Source organism: Lissotriton helveticus, chromosome 2_1 (assembly GCF_964261635.1).
Source record: "Lissotriton helveticus chromosome 2_1, aLisHel1.1, whole genome shotgun sequence".
Classification (NCBI taxonomy): domain Eukaryota; kingdom Metazoa; phylum Chordata; class Amphibia; order Caudata; family Salamandridae; genus Lissotriton; species Lissotriton helveticus.
This window is the reverse complement of record NC_136059.1, coordinates 972,022,811-972,045,639: the sequence shown is the minus strand read 5'-3', so window position 1 is coordinate 972,045,639 and position 22,829 is coordinate 972,022,811. Positions and strand designations below refer to the sequence as shown.

The following is a 22,829-nucleotide window of genomic DNA, read 5'->3' as shown; positions in this document are numbered from 1 at the left end:
TGCTCTCTTCGACTAGTACCCAGCATGTGGAAGGAAGAAGTCCAAGACTGATCCACACGACGTCTGCATACGTTATGTTATGTTACTTTGGTTTATATAGCGCCAGTTCACCAACAGGTCTCAAGGCGCTCCAGACCAAAGAAAACACACTTTATTCTTACTCACAGAAACTCCAGACCAAAGAAAACAAACTTTATTCTTACACACCGAAACTAAAAACAAATTACAGGTTAGCCTGTGTGTCCAAAAGCCTCCCTAAACAGGATCGTTTTCAACTGTTTTCTGAAGCAAAGAAGATTCTCTGTCTCCCTGAAGCACATGTCCCTGAAGAATCTGCCAGACCTTTTCAGCAAGGACCCTGAGGGACAGGCTGAAGATTAGGCTTCAAGGCCTAGAGGAGAGACGGCTGCAGGCTGCAGGTGGGTCTGGGCAGGCTGGGAAGGCTCCCACTGCCTCTGCTGAGGCCTCTGGGGGGCTCCCCAGAGGCAGGAAGCCCAGCAAACGGTCGCGGTCTCTGTCGGCATCGACGACGACGTCGAGAGGGATGACGACGGTGTGTTCCCCATCTCCCCGGGGCTCCGGGTCGAGACGGCGTGAAGGATCGACGTCGAAGGGCCTGGGTAGGCCGCTTTAAAAAATAGAAAGTGTGTATTCCATGAGATATCAAAGTTGTGCTTATTTGGATAAATATCCGTTCTTTCGAATTGTCATATAGGAGACAGAACTACTTCAAATTGCAGTGTGACATCTTTATTATTTTGTTGTGAGACATGGACAGCCGACACGTGTTTCGCCCCCTATTGGCGAGTTGCGCCGGGGCTTTCTCAAGGCTATTTACACATATACAACGTATATTGTAACTGTTTCCAAATTGTCAAAGTCCAAAAGACAAGAGTATCAATACTCGTAGAACAAAATTCTTCTGTAGGTTTTCAAAAGGCTGACGAGTGCAGTTCGGTCCCTGCTCGCGCCTCTCGGTATACGAACAGGTGTATGGGTTGAACGCCATCGAGATCACCGTCGACGGCGGCTTCGTCGTCGACTTCTTCGTCGTCAGCGTCGAGCCATCGACGTCGAAGAAGGAGCGACGGGCATCGGCGCTCGCCGTCGAGACGACACCGCCGGTCGCCGTCGAGCTGACGGTCGGCGTCGAGGGGATCCTCGATGTCGATGACCTCGGAAAAGCAGTCGGCGCCGAGAAGGAGTCGACGCTCATCGTCGAGGACTGAACGTTCGACGTCGCGGTGGCAGCGTTCGGCGTCGAGGAAGAAGCGCTCGACGTCGAGGAGGCGGCGTTCGACGCCGGAAAAACGACGCTCTGTGTCGAGAAGAAAGAGATCGGCGTGTCTGAGACTTTCCAGCTCTCCTAAGCGGCGCAGAAGGAGTTCTGGCGCCAGAAGTCACGCTGGGTCTGGTGGAAGACGCCGGAGACGGCGATCACCTACTGGAGGGGCTGGTTCGCAGTCACCTTCCCCGAAGAAGTCACCGGGCTCGGTGTACTCGGTGGTTTATACACCACCTCGGCCTAAGACGCCCCCGCCTCCTGTACCTAAAGAGGATCCTCCCATCAATTCTCCGCTACCACCACTTCCTCCCTCGGGGCAACCACCACCACCGGTCCCGCCTCGTGGGCCTGCTCCTCGGTCGGAGATACCTCCTGTCCCTCCGCCAAGGTCGGTGTCACTGCCTCCGCTCCCTACACCGCCTAAGGGGGCTCCTAAACCTAAACCCCAGGATAGGCCACGGAAGACGCCACCACGGAGACCTGCGGAGCGTCCACGAACTGGGAGATCGCGATCTCGTTCCAGGAGGAGGGAACGATCGCGCAAGAGGTCATCCACGCGGTCGAGACGGCGCCACAGGAGGCACAGGTCTCGTTCCCATGCGAGGTCTTCAGGGACCAGGGACTATTCTCCGACTTTGTCGGAGTCACCGGAGACAAGGGTTTCACCGGTTGATGATCTGGTGTCTTTCCATGATGTCCTTTTAAAAGGTGCAGCAAAATTGGGCATCTCATTGACGGTGCCCACGCCCAAGACATCGGTGATCTTCGAGACGCTGCACCTGAAACATCTGTCTCGGCCCTTACTACCACTGGTACCGGGCCTGGAGGATACGGCCATGGACCTTTTCCTCACCCCGGCGGTGACTAAGGCAGCCCCCTCGAGACTGCAGAAAAAATACCGGGCTCCCGACTCGGATCCGGCTTTTCTAAGGGTGGAACCCCCTCCAGACTCTGTGATAGTGACGGCGGCTCGTAAACAGCATGCCACCACTCCGTCATTTACAGTTCCACCAGATAAGAAATCTAGATGGCTGGATTCGGCTGGGACAAAGGTTTGTGGGACGTCGGCGACTTCCATGAAGGCTGCAAGTGCCACGGCCTTGTTGGGGCGGTATGACCGAGCCCTCTGGGAATCCCTCCAGCAGTTTGTAGAACACCTGCCTCGTGAAAAGAGAGAAGATTTCCAGGAGGTGTTGAATGAGGGGATATTGGTGGCGAATCAGGTCATCAGTGCTGCAGCCAACTCTTCCCTGCTGGCGGCACATGGTTTCTGCCATGGGATTGACCAGAGAAGACACGCCTGGCTCCGCCTCACGTCGCTAAAACCTGACGCACAACAAAGGGTTACCAATCTACCATTCTCTGGCGAAACCCTGTTTGGAAAACATGCGGATGACGAGATGGCCGGCATGAAGGCGGAGGCCGAAACACTCACGGCTGTGGGTCTGGAAAAGCCCAAGGATAACAAGAAGTCGTACCGCCCGTTCCAGAGACGGTTCGGTGGACAGGGCAGAGGGCGTAGCCAGTCTTCGGGACAGCAGCAGCAGCAGCAACAACAGCAGCAGTTCCGAAGACCGTTCCAGAAGCGCCAGAAAGGCAGAGGCGGTCAACAGTCGGCAACAGCGACTAAAGGCCCGGCCGGGTCTAGGCCCTGAGCGCTTACTTCCCCTACATCCGTTGCCCACTCCGGTGGGGGGAAGCGTTCAATTTTTTCTGTCAGAGTGGAGAAAAATTACTCAGGACAAGTGGGTGCTGAATATTGTTTGCAATGGATACAGTCTTCGGTTCACCAGCCCGCCTCCATCGATTCCTCCGGTTTGCTCGCAGTTTCAGCTGCGCGAGCTTCAGGCGTAGGCCGATATCCTGTTAAGGAAACGGACGATAGAAGACGTACCTCTGTCTCAAAGAGGAAGAGGTCTATACTCCAGGTTCTTCCTGGTTCGCAAGAAGGACAAGAACGAGTTCATGCCCATTCTGGACTTGCGACAGGCAAACAAGTGGATTCGCAGAGAGAAGTTTCGCATGCTGTCGTTGCATCAGATTTATCCTCAGTTGCAACAAGGAGACTGGCTATGTGCTATAGACCTACAAGATGCGTACTTCCATGTGCCCATTGCACACAAACACAGGAAGTTCCTGCGATTCCAAGTCGGCTCCAATTATTATCAATACACAGTACTGCCATTCGGACTGAAGTCTGCGCCGGGAACATTCTCGAAGTGCATGGCGGTGGTAGCAGCACACCTGAGAAAGAACAAGGTGTTGGTCTATCCGTACCTGGACGATTGGTTGATCAAGGCCTCCTCCTTCTCGGAAGCTCAAGCACACTTCCAGAAGACGTGCGTTCTCTTGAACAAGCTGGGGTTGCACATCAACATGTCCAAGTCTGTCCCGACTCCGGTCCAGTGCATACAGTACTTGGGAGCCCCCATCAATACGCTATCAGCAAGCGTGTCTCCTTCGGAGGAGCTACGATTATCACTCCTTCGGAAGGCTCAGGCTCTTATGACCACTCCATCTACAACAGTGAGGACGGTGTCTTCTCTACTGGGATCGATGGCCTCTTGTATCTTCCTAACGCCACACGCACGACTGCCCATGAGACCGTTGCAAGAGTGCTTGGAGGACCAGTGGGATCAGAGGAAAGGATCTTGGGACTGTATCTGCATGCTCTTCAGTCCCTGAAGTGGTGGTGTTCAGTGGAGAATCTCCTCAGAGGGGTCCCCTTCCACAAGGACATTCCCACTCAGACTGTCGTGACGGATGCTTCTCTCCAGGGTTGGGGGGCGCACTCCTGAGACTTACAGATTCAAGGAACGTGGTCCCCGATGGAGGCCACGTATCACATCAATTTCCTGGAACTCAGAGCGGTTCACTTGGCACTGAAGGCCTTTCATCTGTCCTTTCAGAGCAACTCTCTGCTTGTACAGACAGACGATACGACCACGATGTATTACCTCAACAAGCAGGGGGGTTCGAGGTCGTGCACTCTGTCGCGGGAGGCACAGGCGATCTGGCATTGGCTTCTGGCCCTAGGACTGACGATAACGGCTACCCATCTGCCAGGTGTGCAGAATGTTCAGGCGGACGCACTGAGCAGACTGATTCAGGAAAACCACGAATGGGTCATAAACGACGAAGTACTAGGAGAAGTCTTCGCAAGGTGGGGGACTCAAGACATAGATCTGTTTGCCACCGCCGAAAACAGCAAATGCCGAGACTTCGCCTCCAGGTACTACCAGCGGGGGACGCTGGGGAATGTGATTGGATCAACTGGTCGAACAGCTTTCTTTACGCTTTTCCACCCATTCCCCTGATTCCGACGGTGCTCATCAAGCTGTCCCGGTCACGGGCGCGGATGATCCTGATTGCCCCGGAATGGCCCAGGCAGTGGTGGTTCACGGACCTGCTTCACCGGTCTCTTCTTCCTCACATACGGCTGCCGTGCAGGCCGGACCTTATCACGAAGTTCGGGGGACAGATTTTGCACCCCAACCTCTCGTCTTTGAGTTTGGCTGCATGGCTCCTGAGATAGTGCAATATGGCCATTTGAATCTGCCCGAAGATTGCATGGACATACTGAAGGAATCTAAGCGACCTTCCAGTCGGACTTACTATGCTTACAAGTGGAAGAGGTTCTGTATCTGGTGCAAGTCCAAGAACCATGACCCGACGACGTGCAAGGAAGATGTCATCCTTCCTTACCTTCTACATTTGGCGCAGTCTGGCCTTAATGTCCATTCCATTAAGGTTCATCTCGCTGCATTGACTGCCTACAGGAAATGCCCTTCACAGACTTCCTTCTTCCAGATCCCTGTGATTAAAGATTTTCTGGAAGGCTTGAAGAAAGTATTCCCTCCTGTCAGGCTTCCTTCGCCTTCATGGGAATTGAATGTGGTGCTGTCCAGGTTGATGAAGGAGCCTTTTGAACCTACTCATAAGGCTTCGTTGCAGCACCTGTCCTGGAAGGCGGCGTTCCTCGTGGCCATTACATCGGCCCGCAGGGTGAGTGAAATTCAGGCGTTGTGTTGCCAAGAACCTTATACTGTATTTCATGCTGCTAAGGTTGTTATGCGTACTCACCCTAAATTTCTTCCCAAGGTTATTTCTGATTTTCATGTCAACCAGACCATAACTTTGCCTACGTTTTTTCAGAATCCTTCATCTCCAGTGGAAAGGTCTTTACATTCCCTGGATGTTAGGAGGGTGTTGAAATTTTATCTGGATAAAACCAAAGATATTCGTAGGTCAGACCAATTGTTTATCAATTATGGATCGGTCAGGACGGGTCTTGCGACCTCTAAGCAGTCTATCTCTAGGTGGATTGCGTCCTGCATACAGCTGTGTTACCAAAAAGCTAATAAGACCTTAGGGGGTAAACCTAAGGCTCATTCCACCAGGTGCAAAGCTGCCACGACACCTTTGCTCCGTAATGTTCCAATTGCAGAAATCTGCAAGGCGGCCACTTGGAAGTCGGTCCATACCTTTGCTAAGCGTTACTGCCTGGACACTGATGCCAGGGCAGACGCTCAGGTTGGGCAGGCTTCGCTGCGAAATCTGTTCGCACAATAGTGATGTTATTTCTCTTTTCTCCACCGCCGCTTTGGTGTGGGGATGGGCTTGCCATTCTATTCACTAGATTATGACTATACACAGAGATCCCCTACTTCAGAAGGAGTAGTTTCTGTCCTGTAACTCCAGTTCTGTAGTAGGGGTATCTCTGTTTTAGTCATAAGCGCTCGCCCGCCTCCCCGGTGGAGAGAGATATTCATGTAAGGAATGCTACAGGTCTGGCGTGTTACGCCTTCAAAAAGAACTGAAAGTAAAAGGGACCTGCTGTGCATTCTGGGATACTGGGAGAAGTTCTGGAAAGTTCTCTTAAAGGCACAGTATCCTATTTAAGCCACATAATGGCAGCCTATGTGGCTTGTCTGTCCGTGCCTTCCTCTCTATCATTCCAGAGGCTTTTACTGGTAGAGGCAAGTTTCTCTATGGAAGAAACTGGGCAGGCTGTGCTGTTTGTGTGTTTTTTGGTGGAATTTCTAGTTGAAGTACTGGACAGTGTAGCCTGTGGATATAGGCTGCATTATTTGTCTTTAAATTCTCTCTTAAGTGTCTTTGCAGTTCTGCAATTCTTTGACAACTTAAGAGATTATTTTTGATTGCCGGGGTCCACGCACATGGGCGGGACTATTCACTAGATTATGACTATAACAGAGATACCCCTACTACAGAACTGGAGTTACAGGACAGAAACTACTCCTTCCTTTTCTCGGGGTTTTGAAAATGGACCTTGAAATTCCACAGAGCTTGGGCGTGTGCATTAGCAAGGTCCTTTTTCATTGGGCTTTGCGTGCGTGTACTTTTTTAACAGAACACGCAATGGCCATGGACGGTCACGTAGCTCCGCCCATGGCCTATTGGTGTCTGTTACGCGCACCAAAGGCCATATGTCTTCATTTATCGCGGACAGACGCGGCTGCGATAATTGTAGACATATGCTTCGCAGTGGCGCGCGCGCACCACTCGAGGGCTTTTTTGTTTTGTTTTACAATTGGATCACTTTCGCGATCGCTTGTTTAAAAAGTGTGACAGTTTAAAGCGTTGTCAAAATCCAGAGAAACTATTTCTGATGGGGATGTTTTAGCCAATCGGATTCGGAGCTAGTGTCCCTTGCTCTAGCCTGCTTTAGCTTTCGCCAGTGAGAACTAGCTTTAAGTGAACCAATCAGAACCGCGCCTGCCCAAAGACACACCTGAATGCACAAAACGCGAAACTCCTACAGGCTGCGGAGATCAACCAATGAGAGCAGGAGCAATATGGACCTCTCAGAGACTGGTCAGAACAGAGTGTGCTTCTGACAGCAAAACCGGGAAACTCCACAGAAGACGGTGCACTTCTTGTCCGTTTTCTATCTCAGTCGCCGTCTGTTGGTGTTTGTCATCAGTATGCGTCAGCAGGATTAGAGACGGTGGCCCCCTCCTACTACAAGACCCATCCAGGTGCTCTTGTGATGGGCGTCACTTGCAGGGTGAGTAGTAAGCATTTTTCTGACTTTTAGACATGTTGTACAGCAGCTGTGATGATGCACAACATGGCTAAGACAATATCTCTCGTACAGGCCAGATCAGTTGGCTTTGCCTATGCTTGTTTCCCCCTGCTGCTAGAATTCGACTCAGCCCATACATCCCACAAACTCGCCACCCACTCCAAACCTCTGACTCAGTAAGCGTGCTGCTGCCTTGACCCTGGTGGCGCTTGGGGACAGGTCAAACGTAGGGTATTTGTTGATATCAAATTCCAGGGAAGCTGGCCTATTGAGGTCAGCGTTTGATCATTAGGGGCAGTGGCCCTAATGATATTGACACTGCCTCAACCTTAGAGCTCATTAGCCGAGGGAGGAACTGGCCTGCATATAACATAAACCGTGTGTGGCATGAAGTGCAGGGACGGCGTACACAGGGCAGTCTGTGCTGCCATTGGCATCAGCTGGTATCACAATGCCAGCTCTTGACTCGTTTACAAAGCACTTCCAGCTCCTTCCGGAAAAAAGAACAACAGTTACTTTCAAAAACTAAATTCAGGCTTATATACTGCCTGCCAGTTAAATATTTACAAACACTGCAGAACCATCCACAAGGTCAGTATGTACTGTTTTTTATTTTCAGGTTCCCTTATATTCATCCTTCGTGTGGTACTGCACCATTTCCTTGTTTGTGGGTTCTCTTCTATTGCTTATGGTACTGCTGGGATTTTTTGGGGGAAATTATTTTTATTTTGTATGTCGACAGCTGTTATAGGAGTGTGTTGGACTTGGCCCTTAGGGCAGGTTCACCCCTAAACTTTTTGCTTTTATTTGTGACCCTGTGTTAGTGATATTTGGGTCTCTGCGCACTTTGTCCCTGTGTCCCAGAGTAAAGTGCGTGCGTGTAGTATGGCTGGCCTGCCCTCCCATAGGAATGCATGGGGAATGTGTGTGTCCCTGGTAGTTCCTGATGCGTGGGGAGTGCAGGCTCGAGTTTAGTATGTGTGAACTCGTGAGAGTGAATGCTGCGAGATGGTGTATGCGGCATTTATGTGTCTAGTGGGGAAGTGCCACTTCTAGACATGGCTATGTGTTTGCTGTGAAGGTGCTGGCGTGTGATTGGCTGGAGCTGGCTGGTGAGCCTGGCTCCAGGAAGGCTAGATGGGTCTGCCCGGTGGTGAGTGGGAGATTAGCATGCTGATGGCTGGGGAGGAGTGTACCTGTGTCCTGAAGGAGGCTGGGTTTTCCCCTGACAATGCTGGCTCCGCCCCCCTGGGGTGCGTCTAACGACCCTAGCCCTGCCAGTGAATAGAGAGGGTGGTTTAGCCCATCAACAGTGCTCACAGACCAGCTGCGACTGGTTCTGCCCCCACCCTACACCCTGAGACAAAGGAATGTGGTGTATAAAAAAGGGGCTGTGTCCCCACAGAAGTTGTTCTCTTCCAGGATCCTGCCTGAGGGGGCTGCTGCTGTTGCTGGGCCAGAGGACCGCCACTTGGATTGTCTCCCTGCCTGGAGACCCAGTGAGCTGGCTCTGGGCCCAGCCTTGCCCCCCCTGCCTGCCTCCAGACCTTGCTGGAGCTTTGCTTTTGACCCCTAGCGCTGTGGGCGCTTGATCCTGTCCCCTGGCGCTTGGGAGCGCTTTCCTCTCTCTGCTAGCGCTGGGGAGCGCTTTACTTTGCTCATAGCGCCTGGGAGCGCTTTTACAGCCCTAAGCGCTTGGGAGCGCTTCTTGTGCAGCCGGTGCCCACCCGGCATTTGCCAGCTTTAATTGCCGATTTTTGGCCGAGCGAGTGCCCACCCCGCTTTATATTTTAATTGGAAGCCGGTGCCCACCCGGCATTGCCCCGGTTTATTGAATTATTTAAAAGCCGGTGCCCACCCGGCATTTCCCCGAGATCACCGCCGCAGCCCAGGGACATCGAAACCGTGGCCGGGCCGCTGCCTAGTGCGACCCGGAAGTCCCGCCTCCATACCCCCAGGGCCGCGCTGCCATTGGCGGCCCCAGAGGAAGTCAGGCGGATTGCAGCGTGACGGGGCCAGGCGGAGAAGCAGGAAGCAGCCTGCACGCCTGCCGAGGCTCCCGATTGAGAGGAGAGCCCCGGACCTCTGCCAGCAGCCGGTGAAGAGGAGCCGTCCCAGAGAGAAGCCCCCGCCCGCCAGACTCCCTGTGAGTGAAGCAGTGTTGCCCAGGGAAGGGGGAGGCGTCTGGGCACATTGCCGGTGCCCGCTCCCCCCCTTGTGCTCTCTCCCCGAGTGAGGGAAATTGTTGTTAGAGCCCGAGAGGCTCTTGGGGGGGCGTCCTCTGCATTTCGAGTCCCCAGGAGGGGGGGCTCCATCCAAGAGGCAGCATTTGTTTGTTGAGATCCCAGAAGAGGCTCTAGGTGCCCCGATCTTATTTCGAGTCCACGAAAGACTCCCACGACCGGCCCTATTTGTTTTTGAGCTCAAGCCTCACCTTTCTGGCAGAGAGCCCAGTAGGGCTCAGGGGGCAAAGTGCGTGGCAGAGCCCCGAGAGGCTCAAGAGCAGTCTTCTTTTCCCCCCCACGCGGCCCCATGTGTTGAGGAGCCCCGGGAGGCTCGAGGGGGCCTTTATTTGTCTTGAGTCCAGGAGGGACTCCAACGAGGGGCACATCATTAATTAAGAGCCCAGAGAGGCTCAGGCGACCTGTTGTGTGTAGAGCCACGAGGGCTCTAGGGGCATCAGTTATTTTGAGCCTGAGAGGCTCCTGAGGGGCCAGTCCTTTGTTTAGAGCCCAGAGGGGCTCAGGGGACAGTCAGTTGGCCAGAGCCTGCGAGGCTCCAGCGTTGGCCCCATCATTGTTCTTTCAGCTGCCCAGCACTTCGTGGGCAGCTGCCACGTTTAGGACCCTGACATTTGGGACACAGGGCGTCCTAGCCCTAGAGAGGCCAGTTGGCCTAGGGACAGTCACAGGTGGTGACTTGTGTGAGTTTGGCGCAATTGTTCATTTTCTGCACCTCTGAATGTGTTTTTATGCGTCATGTGCCTTGTTCTTACACCTCTGAATGTATTGTTGATGCATCATGTGTTTTCCTTCCTTACACCGCTGAATGTATTGTTAATGCATCATGTGTTTTGTGTTTACACCCCTACAGGTATTGTGTTACTTAGGTGGTTTTTCTCCTAGTGCAGGTGGTGCTAGTGAGGTCCTGGTTACCAGTGATTACTGGTTGTGTACTTTATGTTCTAATTTGTGCTACAGTGATTTTACATTCTAAGTGCTATTTCTAAAAGTGTTACTTCTAAAAGTGCTGATTCCTGACAGTGGTCCAGGTGGCCCTGTCTTGTACATATCCCCTGTAAATTCTGCCCGTGCCTCTGGCACATTGTAAAGTGTGTGTTTTTATCTAATGTGTTTTGGTGTAATACAAAGGCTATTTTTTTATATAACCTTGTGTGGAGTTTCCTTTGTGGTGGGTCCTGGGTGTTGTTGCTCGGGTGCGTGCGCAAATACTTAACTCACATCGCCTCCAAGTTTAGCCTTGCTGCTCGCGCCACGTTACCTAGAGGGTGAGCAGGGGTTATCTTGGCGTGTAACTCCCTTGTCCTGACTTAGGAGTGGTGGTCTCTGACTGACTTTGGCGAAAGCCCTGGCCAGCCAGGGATCCTATTTCTAACAGAGTGCGTCTGTTTACTTTCGTTGCATAAGGTATTGCAGCTTTATTTAAAAAAAAATTTTTTGTCCCTTCCGCTTTTTTAAAATGACGCCTCCGCAGTGCAGCCTCAGCACACGTGCTTCCATTTTATATTGAAATTTTACAGTTAAATTTCCATGTGTGTGACTGCAAATTCGAGAGTGGGCTACAAATAGGAGTTATTGCCATGCCTGTGATAATACAACAGAAAAGAGTGCGGCAACAACATCTTTTTGTAGGCTACATTAAGGTATTGCAGCTCTATTTTTGGTTTATATTTTGTCCCTTTGGCTTTTTTAAAATGGTGCCTCCGCAGTGCAGCCTCAGCACATTGGTTTCTCCCCCCTGTCACTATGTAATAAAGTTGTATTTGTTTCCTTCTATACTATTTGCATGTGTGTGCCTGTAAATGCAAGTGAGAGCTAGAAATAGCGGGAGAGTTTAGGTGTTGCTATACCTGTGGTACTGCATTCAACAGATAAAAGAGTGGCAACCACATCTTTTAGTAGGCTGCAATAAGCTTGCAGTACCTTATGCGGCTCATACAAGTCCCTTTAGAACAACTAGAGAGGGACACCTAGTAACAGCCACACACACACAGCCACACACACACAACCACACACACACAACCACACACACACAACCACACACACACACACACACAACCACACACACACACAACCACACACAGACACAACCACACACAGACACAACCACACACAGACACAACCACACACAGACACAACCACATAACCACACACACACAACCACACACACACACAACCACACACACACACAACCACACACACACAACTACACAAAACCACCCCCACACACAGGCGCGCACACACGCACACAAGCGCACCCACACACACACCCACACACAAACAACCATACCCACAACCACACACACACCCACAACCATACACACACAAACACAACCACACACACACAAACACAACCACACACACAACCACACACACAACCACACACACACCCACACACACAACCACACACACAACCACACACACAACCACACACACAACCACACACACAACCACACACACAACCACACACACAACCACACACACACACAACCACACACACACACAACCACACACAACCACACACACACACACACACACACACACACACACAACCACACCCACAACCACACACACACACAAACACAACCACACACAAACACAACCACACACACAACCACAAGCACACACACACACACACCCACACACACACACAACCACACACACACACAACCACACACACACACAACCACACACACACACAACCACACACACACAACCACACACACAACCACACACACAACCACACACACAACCACACACACAACCACACACACACACACACACACACACACAACCACACAGCATCAGTGCACAATTTCTACAGGCACACACACCACCAGCCATCAGTGCACACATCAATTGTTAACGCATCCACAATTAACTATTGTAGAAATCGCAGTATGGCGCACTTTACTTTTAAACATATTCATCAAAAGCGCAGCATGCCACCATTGCTACAAAAATAAATAAAAAATGTTTTGGCCTACAATTTATAGACTTTTGTTGCAGCTTCACTTAGGTGACCGTCAATGTTCATGGTGATGGAGGGAGGAAGGCGTGTGACGTCAGCAGCTGCTAAGACCAGTCAAATAAACAAGCAAAATAGTAAAACAACTGAACCCCTTTTTGGGGTTTCTCTAGGATCTCTCCATAGACATTTGAAGGAATTCCATATCTATTTCTAGTTTTATATACAAGGAGTGGTGATTGTAGTTGCATGATAAGGAGACCAAAGGTTTTCAAATGTTACAAGAATCCCACAAGCCTTTAGTGTGTAATTTGCTATGCAGAGGGCTGCCATGTAGATGAGATTTGATTTTCACATGATACTATTTTGCTGCAGTCTTTAATTCTGGCTTTTGTGATTTTGCTTGTGGATTTCCGCAGGCACCAGCCTTTCTGTGGCATCCTTCTTGAAATAGCTTCTCTCTGGTAGGTGGGACCATCTGCCTCTTCTTTCTGTGCTAACTCTTGCAATACTTTCTCACCTCTGGTTGGTGGCACCTTTTCCCTCCATCGCTACTCCAACCTGGCCATGAACGTGATAAGAAGCCCTATAAGGGCTCCAGTTATGTGTCCTGACATCTGTTTTTCTTTTTTTAACCTCAAAAGACACAGATTTGGAGATGAGCTCCTACCTAATGTTTTTTTGTCACCAAAAAGGCAAAGCTATCCACACAGCTCCATTGCTACACAATTCACCTCCACACATTTCAAATCCACTCCACATAATTTGACTCAACAAAACAATAACACAACACAGCACATCTAATCCACACTACAGAATTCCACATCATGCCACAAAATTCTACAGCACACCACATAATTAAACTCCACCACATACCATTCCTCAACGCAAAATACCATTGCACATAATTACACTCAATAACACACAATCCCACTCCAAACAATTCCAGTAACTCAATACCACATAATTACTACCCACAACATTCTTCCATGCCACATCATTTCACTACACAAATACACTGCACACCACACAATTTCACGCCACACAATTCCACAACTAACAATTCCATTCCAACACACATGATTTCACTACACACCACATGCATGCAGGCGCCTGAGTAAGTTTGTATGCTCCTTGCCTGAAACGCAGGAGAAACATATAACTGCATATACTTAAGATTTGCTGACTCCTGACATTGTAATTTTAATGTGCCGAAATTGTACTTTTAAAAATCTTTTATTCTTTCACTCACTGTGTTTATTATTGAACTCTGTTGGGTATCAGGGCAAAACGGGGCGCCCCGGTCCACCGCGGCTTGATGATAGCTGTTTATCTGAAAGAAGGAGGGCGCCATCTTGGGCGGTTAGCGCTCTAGCCTTAGCAGGCATTGACGTATAAAACCCCCAATCTCACAAGCGCGCAGCGGACGCGCCTAAGGCAAGCTCATCTGCGCTTGTCCGCGCCAGAACGCAGCCAGGCGGCAGGTAACGTTATTCTCCTGTACATAACATCATGGTGCCTTTATTTTATTCGGGAGAGGAACTCCGCAAGGTAAAGGCCTCTAGGCAGAGTTTGAGCTGCGAAAATAGGACATCTTTGGGAATGGATGATCTGCACATTTGCTGTACTCTTTGCGAATGGAAAGCAGATGGCACACCTAAGGGTGTAGATCTAGCCATCAACCCGGGGTCTCATTTGCAATCTGGGCAGAAGCTGAAGTTTAATCCATCAAAAACCATAAATATAAATATAAATGTCAATAACATCACCAACGTGAATTGTTTATACATTAATGCAAGGTCCATCGCTAAGCATGCCTCCGAAATTTGGGACCTGTTATGTCCATAAACCTGACGTGGGGCTGTTTACTGAGACTTGGCTTCAGTCACACTCTGCTCCTTCCCTAACCATTGCATTTCCCCCGGATTACACGGTGGTAAGACTGGATAGGGTGGGGAAGAGAGGAGGAGGATTAGCAATAGCCATACGCTCCACGCTAAAAATAAAGATTCTGGACACTATCTTTTCACCTAATTTGGAGCTGCTGATTTTTGCCTTGGAAATTGCGAGCGGCCGTAAGGTCATAGGAGCTGTAGTATATCACCCACCGGGCGAAAATAAACAGTCATGCTGCACCACACTACTGGAAATGCTAGCGCCCTATGTCCTATATGCAGATAACTTTTTCATGGTGGGGGACTTTAATTTCCATTTTGACATCACCACAAACTGGGACACTGCAGAACTTATTGCCTCCATGGACATGCTTGATCTATCACCCAGAATTTGTGAACCTACACATAAAGCAGGACATATCTTAGACAACATCTTTACAAATATGCCAAATCTATTAACGGCCCCTCCTCAGGCAGTAACCTGGTCCGATCACATGATGCTAAGCTTCTCGTTCCATGTACATGGAAGGCCCAGCCTGGTCCAAGGATTTAAAGTCACCCGTAGACAATGGAGGAAAATAACCCCGTCTACTTTTAGACCTATTTTTGGTCCTCCATCTTTTGATGAGGACATGGATGTCAATGTAGCCGTCAACATGTTTGGAATTGAATAGAACCTTTGACATCATTGCTCCCATGAAAACGACAACCATCTATAGGAGACCGTCCCCTGCACCATGGTATTCTGAAAGTTTACAGTCAGAAAAAGCGGCATGTAGAGTCAAGGAACGTAAATGGAGGTATACCAAATCTAAAGAAGATAGATTGATCTATACCATTTCACACAGGTCCTATCTTAAGAACTGTAACACAGCTAGGCGTTCACATCTAGCCACCCGGATAGAGGGAGCCAGTGGCTCCTCTAAAGAACTTTTTAAAGTTCGAAAAGAATTTAACTCCCCCAGTGTGAGCATTACCGTATGTCCATCTTCGCAAAAGTTTTGTGAGGAACTTGCTCTATATTCCACTAGTAAAATAGACAAGATCTATAACTCTTTCTCCTTAAATGAGGAACATGTGGCAGATATATTTGCTCAGGGTGACCCTACACTATCGAAACTAGAGCATTTTTCTCCTATAAAAAGTGAACAAGTGCTTTCACTCTTAAAACAAAGTAAGTCTGGCTTGCCATCTGATGTAGCACCCCCCCCACATTATGTCCACCCTAGGCTCAGAACTGGTAAATCCAATTATGGAAATCTGTAACCTATCCTTATCCTCTGCCTCATTTCCTTTGAAATGGAAGTAGGCTTTCATTAAACCTTTGCTAAAAAAAAACTCAGCTGATCTTGGAGACCTTCAAAATTATATGCCAATTTCTCTCCTTCCTCTGTGCTCAAAAATCATTGAGTCAACTGTTAATCATCAACTCTTAGACTATCTGGAACAGCACAACCTTCTTGACCCATCACAATCGGGTTTCCTTGCTGGGTTCAGCACGGAGTCTGCATTAATGGAAGTGTCAGACACAATTAGGCTGTTGCTGGATGGAGGGACTCCTACTATGCTAGTCCTCTTAGATCTATCTGCGGCCTTTGACACTATCTCCCACAGGATCCTATTGGGGAAACTGCGGGAAATTGTTGTCATGGGGAAGGCCCTGGACTGGATGCAGAATTTCCTCACCGAGAGATCGCAATGTGTTCAACTAGACACGTGGGTGTCTGAGACTAAAATTGTGGACAAGGGAGTCCCTCAGGGCTCTGCTTTAAGCCCCACATTATTTAATATTTACGTGTCATTGGCCTCCGTGATTAAATCTTGCGGGTTTCAGACCATCTCATACACCGACGACACGCAGATTATTGTCCCTATCGAGAAGGATCTTGAAGGGACGAGAGACAGATTCAAATTGTGCATGACAAAAGTACCTGCATGGATGAAGTCAAACTTCCTACAATTGAACTCAAATAAAACCGAGATCATACTGTTCGGGAAAGCCGAACAGATATGGACCATTGAGTGGTGGCCAGAGGAACTGGGAGAAGCCCCAAGCCCAAAAAGTTGGGTAAGAAATCTGGGTGTGCTAATTGACCCCAAATTATCCATGGACGAGCATGTGAAAATCTTAGCTGGAAAATGCTTTGGACTAATTTGCATGCTAAAAAAGATCTTTCCATGGATCCCTCTTTCCTCCAAAAAAGTTCTGATACAGGCACTTCTAGTCAGCAGGCTTGACTATGGAAATGCCCTGCTGGTAGGAATGAGGGAAGAATTATTTTCCAAACTGCAAGTCGTGCAAAACACCGCGGCTCGTCTTGCTCTTAAGAAGCCACCACGCACGCCCTCTCTCCCCTTACTGAATGAAATACATTGGTTACCAATGAGGAAAAGAGCGGTCTTTAAGCTACTCTGTGTGGTCTTTAAAGCTCTGTTCGGTAGAGGACCAGAATATCTAACGAGGAAACTATCCTAGTATACCCCGACTCGCCACCTACGATCGAGGGGACACAATCTTCTCCAATTACCTAGAATCAAGAAGTCTAGGATGGGGGGACGTGCGTTCTCTTATGTTGCCCCAAGACATTTGAATGCATTACCAGAGGAGGTCCGGTGCTGTCCTACATACACGGCATTTAAAAAGAAGTTAAAAACATGGCTATTCTGAGCACTCTGATTTAGTACATCGCAGTCTGCATCCCGGGCGCCGAGAGATCCCTCTGGGGATGATTTGTGCGCCAGATACAAATAATAATAATAAAATAGATAATGCATACACTCCATAACACATGGCTAAAAGACATTGCCATTTACAATGCCATTAGCTCTAACTCAAATAAATCCGAGACCTATTGCATTTCCAATATGCAGCCTGCCTGGTCAGTTTTTTCCTTTTCCGCGTGCAACGCTGATCCGGTCTTGCTACGGGCCTGTTTTGGGCCCCTTTTTTCTTCATCATTGTCTTTTCTCTTGGTGGAACAGTGTGCGAATGCCTTCGGGCTTCAAAACTTGCACGTCGCGTGGGTGTTTTATGTCGGCGACAGACCCTCACCTTATTTGTATGTGGTGTTTAGGGGAGGATCACGGCACCACTGATTGTGAGGCGTGCCAACAGTTGCAGCAGAAGTCGCGGCGGGAGCGCCGAATGAAACTATTCTCGGCGCGTCTCTCCAGGTCGACTTTCTCCCCTCGATCAGCCTCGGCAGACTGCTTCAGATACAACCGGGGTCATCGTCCTCGTCCTTCTCAGATGTCGCGAGAGTGTCGCTCCACGGTGGGTAAGTGTCGCAGTTTGTCCCCAGGGGCTGCTGTTAGGCCTGCCGGGGGTGTGCACTCTCCACAGTTGATGCGGCCTGCGTGTCGGCCTCCTATCCACCGTTTCCCGGTGCTGGGGTGTTGAGAGTCCAGATGGAGACATACGCGGCGGGTTTGCATGCCTCGCTGACGTCTCCTCCTCCTTCCCCTCCTGGGCTGTCAGCGAATGCCTTGCCTTGGGCGGGGACCTCCGTGGTGCCAATGGTGGCTCCGGCCTCGGTGACGAGTGGTTCTGATCCAGGTTTGGATGATGTGGTGCTGTTGGGATGCAGCCCCTCGGGGGTCCCTCCATCAGGCCGCGGCGCCTCTGCCTTGCCGCAAACTCCAGTGGTCCCTGTGGTGTCGCGGCAGGTCGCCGGGGCTCGGGTCGCATCCCCGAGCCCCGCTCGGCCCTCTGGGCAGGCGAAAGCCTCGTCCATGGTTTAGCTGATGCCACCACATCACCGGTGCCTGCTCTGGGCAGCATCGCAGAGGTCGGTGACCTCTCCTCGTCCCGCTCTGTGTCGAGGCGGGGTGGGGACCTCTCATCCCCCTCCGGGCCCTTCTCGTCCCTCCCCGCAGGCGGCTGCCTCGTCGAAGGGCGAGTCAGGTGTCGAATCATACCTGGCGCCACCACATGGGTCGCCGGAGCACCTCCTCCACATTCTGGCCTGAGGCTGGCAGAGGGCTTCGTGTCATTCCTCCGGTCCCTCTCGTTCCTCCATGCAGGTGTCTGCCTCGACGGATGTTGAGTCGGCTTTGTTCTGGCGCCGCCCCTTGGCCACTTCGGCTCTGGCTCCACTCCAGTCCCCGGCACGGTGTGACTTGGTGGAGCCCTATCCGGTCTCTCCTTCGGCGCCGGATGGTGTTGGCGTCCTGCCTCAGGGTGCGTACTCTACGGCTCCACATAGAGGTTGTGCCGCGGATTCGTCTTCGGACGCTCCCTCTTCTTCAGAGGCTGGCTGCATATTGGTGTCCTCTTCCCCAGAGACTTGCCGCTGTGTGGTGTCTTTTACACCGGCTTCGTCGAAGGGTGGCTCCCCCGCCTTTTCTGAGGCCGAGGTGTTCGTCGGAGGAGCAGCAGGTCCTTCATTCTTCAGTATCTTCTGGCTTCCAGGTGTGGCCCTTGCCCGTCACGCTTGGCTTCGGGGACGGTCGCCTTAGTTTGCAGCCGTCACCTACGGAAGAGCTGCTTTCTTCTCCGCTGGGCCCTACTGAGGCGGGTGTGGCCTTCGCTCACGCGGTGTCCACGGCTGTGGGCATTGTACGCCTGGGTAATCCGATAGCTCATTTTCCGGCAGACTATCTCTTGGAGGTTCTCCACCAGGGCTGTGGTGGGAGGGAGATCTTGCTTCCCTTTGATGGTTCGCTCCTTTCTTCCCTGACGGGAGCTTAGAGGCGTCCCGCCTCGGGGGAATTCGGTGCCTCAAAACCTTCTGCACCGACACCTCCCAGCGCCGCGTGACCCGGTGTGCCTTCCCCTCCATCCCTCTGCTGCCAGTCCACTTTTACGGACCGCATTTCCCTCCCTGCCACCGCTGTTGACTCTGCCGTCCCGGGAGGCCCGCTGGTGCTGCCTTGGGGGCCCTTAACACCTTGTGTGTATTGGCTAGAGCCTCCTCTTGTTTGTGGGACTCAGCTGAGTCTCTGGGCTCTGCAGATTCCCAGGAACTGTTCAGGTGGACTTACGGCATCATGCTTTGGATGTCCGGGAGCTAGCGGCGTTTATTCTCCGCTCCGCTCTGGACATCTCGGAGGTGCTGGGCCGGGCCGTGGCTTCCTCAGTCGCCCTCCGTCGCCTTGCTTGGCTTAGGGACGGCGTGTTCCCTGAAAATAGTCTGGAGCGGCTCATTGACCTTCCAGTTGATCCATGCCCCGGCTGATTCCGCCATCCAGAGGTTCCTGGCAGGCCTCCGTCCTCCTCCGCCTTATTTTCCTCCTCCTCCTTCCCCTCCTCAGTGACTGCGGGGGGTTGTGCTGGTTTTGGGACTTATGTTTTCTGGCCATTGGGTCCTCCTTGCTGGGACTTTGGCTTAGTTGGTTGCTGGATGTCCCTTTGTTGACTGTGTGTGTTTTCACTGCACTTGTTTCACAGACTTGGCCCTGAGATTAGGCCTTCTAGTTTTTTTTGGGCTGCTGTCAAGCCTTCCATGGGGCTGTTGTTTCCCCGTGACTCTTTTGTTTTCTCCTCTGCTGCGGAAGTTCTTCCAAAGAGGGTTCCCATGTCTTGGGACTTACCGTATGTGGGGTAGTAGTAGCTGTTATATAGCTAAGCTCTGTGAGGAGTGCGGGTCGCCTTCAGGTGTCTGTTCTCCATGGCGTTTCTGTATGTTGTTGTTGCTTCTTGAGGTTGTGTGCACGACCCTGGTAGTGGTGGGTTCGGGCATTTCCTCTCCTTCCTGCTCTTTTTCTGAGAGCTGGGATGCTTCTATGTTCTTCCTGCTTCTGGTGGTTATAGTTTTGGGTGCAGTTCTGGCTGGCCTGTTGCCTTCCCTTTGGGTGTGCTCGCCTCTTCCCTTGTTTCCTCGGGCCCGCTAGACTTCTTCTTCCTCTTCTTGTTCCTCTGCCTGTCCTGGCATTGGATGGAAGCTCTGTTGCCTTGCGGGTGGAGTGGGGTGGATCGGCATCTCCGGCCTTGCCCTTGGTTCCTCTGTTGTGAGTGTACGGGCCTCTTCACTCTTCCTGTCTCCTCCTACATCCCTCGGGGGCTGCTGGTGTTCGACTTGTGGGGGTCCTCTTGCCTGGAAGGGACGAGGTTACTTCCCTGGTCTACTGGTCTGGACCCCTGTGGGCCCTCTGTCCTTTCCAGACTAGTGGGGTCCTCTCGCAGACCCTCCTTCCTTGTGGGTATTGCTAGGGTATCTATTCTACGTGAAGGAATCTGCAGCTAGTAGTCTCTATCAGATGTACGGGTTACTTACCTTCGGTAACGATGTATCTGGTAGAGACGATTCTAGCCTCCGATTCCTTCACTCCCCGCCCTTCCTCCCCGTTCTGCATGGACCCCTGGGCTGGTCTTCGATACTCGCCTGGGGGATTATGTCTCCTCTGAGTACCTTCTTTTGCTCTTGACGGTGGCTCCGTCTTGTTGCTGTTCATTCCTCCTCTTTGGTTCTTTGGAAGATGGGGTTACGGTGCTCCTATGCCCGCTGCTGTGGCTGCACCAGATTGGTGGGGTTTGCCTTCAATCTTTGCCCTCCCTCCCTTCCCTTCCTCTTGCTGATAGGGGTCCTGGCCCCTCTGCTAACCTCTGAGTCGGGGTCCTCTAGTCGTGCCTCACCCCTTTTCCTTGGGGGGTGGTTGCCCTCTATGCTGGGGTTGCTTGGAGGTGGGTTGTTCCTGCCTGTTGGGACTGTCTCTCCCTCCTCGTTTTGGGGTGAGGGTTGTTGGCCTGCTACATGTGTCATGTCTTGAAGGATTCAAAATTAAATATATCGGGCTATACTTACCAATAGCCCATATACCAATATATGTTATAATAATTCAGTCGGCAATGGAGACGGTTCAATCGTTTATTCTTCAAATGCAAGCCCTGACAGGGGAGCCTCAATCTACACGACCCTCGGAGGTGCGCAGAGGAGACTGATTACATGTTCAAAATACAAAGCATATATACGTTTCATGTGTTCAAGATGACACCCTGTAAGCCAAGAGGAATACCCATATAAGGCCCAATTGATTGCTAGTAGCCTAGGCCTAAGCTATTCCGGGGCAGGTCAGTAAGGTGCCTCCTAGTCTATCTGGAGCCCGGGAAGGCAGGAACGGGCTCTGCTAGAATGTGCGCATCTCACAAGAAGGGCAGGTGTGACCTTGAGTTTTCCTTAAGCTACCAGCTAACAACTATTGGAGACGGTTTGGCTGACGCCGTGGTTTCGAGCAGAAAGCACGATCACATGATTTCTGGGAAACAGTGCTTGCACATGGAGAAACGAAACAAAATGGCTCTGGTTATACCAATAGGAATAAACAAACAAAAAGTGAATCGTTGGTCGATAAGCGGCCATAGCAAACTCTAAATACCTGATTATATAACTACGGGGTTATATTGAATATATTAGGCCAATAATGCATATTATCAAATTTTGATCCCAACAGACGGCCCTTTTGGCCTACTATAGCCAATATAACGAAATTATTCTACGAAAACTCCTTCATCAATCTGCATGAGGTCTGACACCTCCTTTTGGATCATCTGCTTCTCAGTTTTTGCTTGACGAGAAAAATTCAAAGCAGAGGTTATCCTTGTGGCACAGAGGAGGAGCAGCAGGCCGGGCCGCATTGGAGACATAGGTAACATGTAAATATTACTCCAAAAGCTCCAGGAAGCACCATAAATATCTTCCAACCCCAAGTAGCCAAAAGACCCCAGAACCAACTGCTAAGGGACCAGGGACCGTTATCTACATGTGCTTCGCTGGCTAGTCGTTTTTGTATAGCAAGATGAATGGTGGGGGCTGAATCGGGAATAAATACGCAGCAAGAGCTGCCGATCACACGACCGGCTCCTCCCCTATCGGCGAGGATGACGTCAAGAACCATCCAGTTCTGAAGCGAAACAAGCCTCGTCGCCTGAAACTCTACGGTAATGTTAGTTAGGATCCCCGTGGTAGTCTGGACCACATTCTCAACTATTCGGGACAAGCGTCTTATACTGCGGCTATTGAATATAGGTCCCCAAAAGGGGGTGAGGCCTTTAGCAAAATCCTCAAACTGCTGTAGGGAGGTGTCTGTCTGATCGGTGCTGTCAGTATCAAAGCTCCTAATATTTCGGCTAACCACTGCCCCTTTCTGAACTAACTGATGAGTCCTGTGATAATCGGGTGGAGCAATGTATACAGGCGGGTACAGAAACGAGAGATAACAACTTCCTGCCCATCCTCGTGGGAGCCATGTATAGGCATTCCTACCACAGACAAAATACACATCCGGTGGAGTAATCATAGGTGGGGTACTATATAGCTGTAGAGTATAGGTATAATTACATCTGCTCTTTCCTACCTTAATATGGCCTCGTCCCTGTATGCAGAAAGGTGAGGTAGTATTGATGATGGGAATTGGCAATGCTTTGTCATTTGTAACATTTCGGTCTTTAAAATGC

At 50.7% G+C, this 22,829-nt stretch overlaps 1 protein-coding gene across 3 annotated transcripts in view; it reads left to right on the top strand.

Annotated features, from left to right (window-relative positions):
- The window catches only part of SMARCA2 (SWI/SNF related BAF chromatin remodeling complex subunit ATPase 2), a 1,851,064-nt gene that overhangs the window by 1,257,232 nt on the left and 571,003 nt on the right, over positions 1-22,829 (top strand). The gene's annotated exons all lie outside the window — the stretch shown is intronic.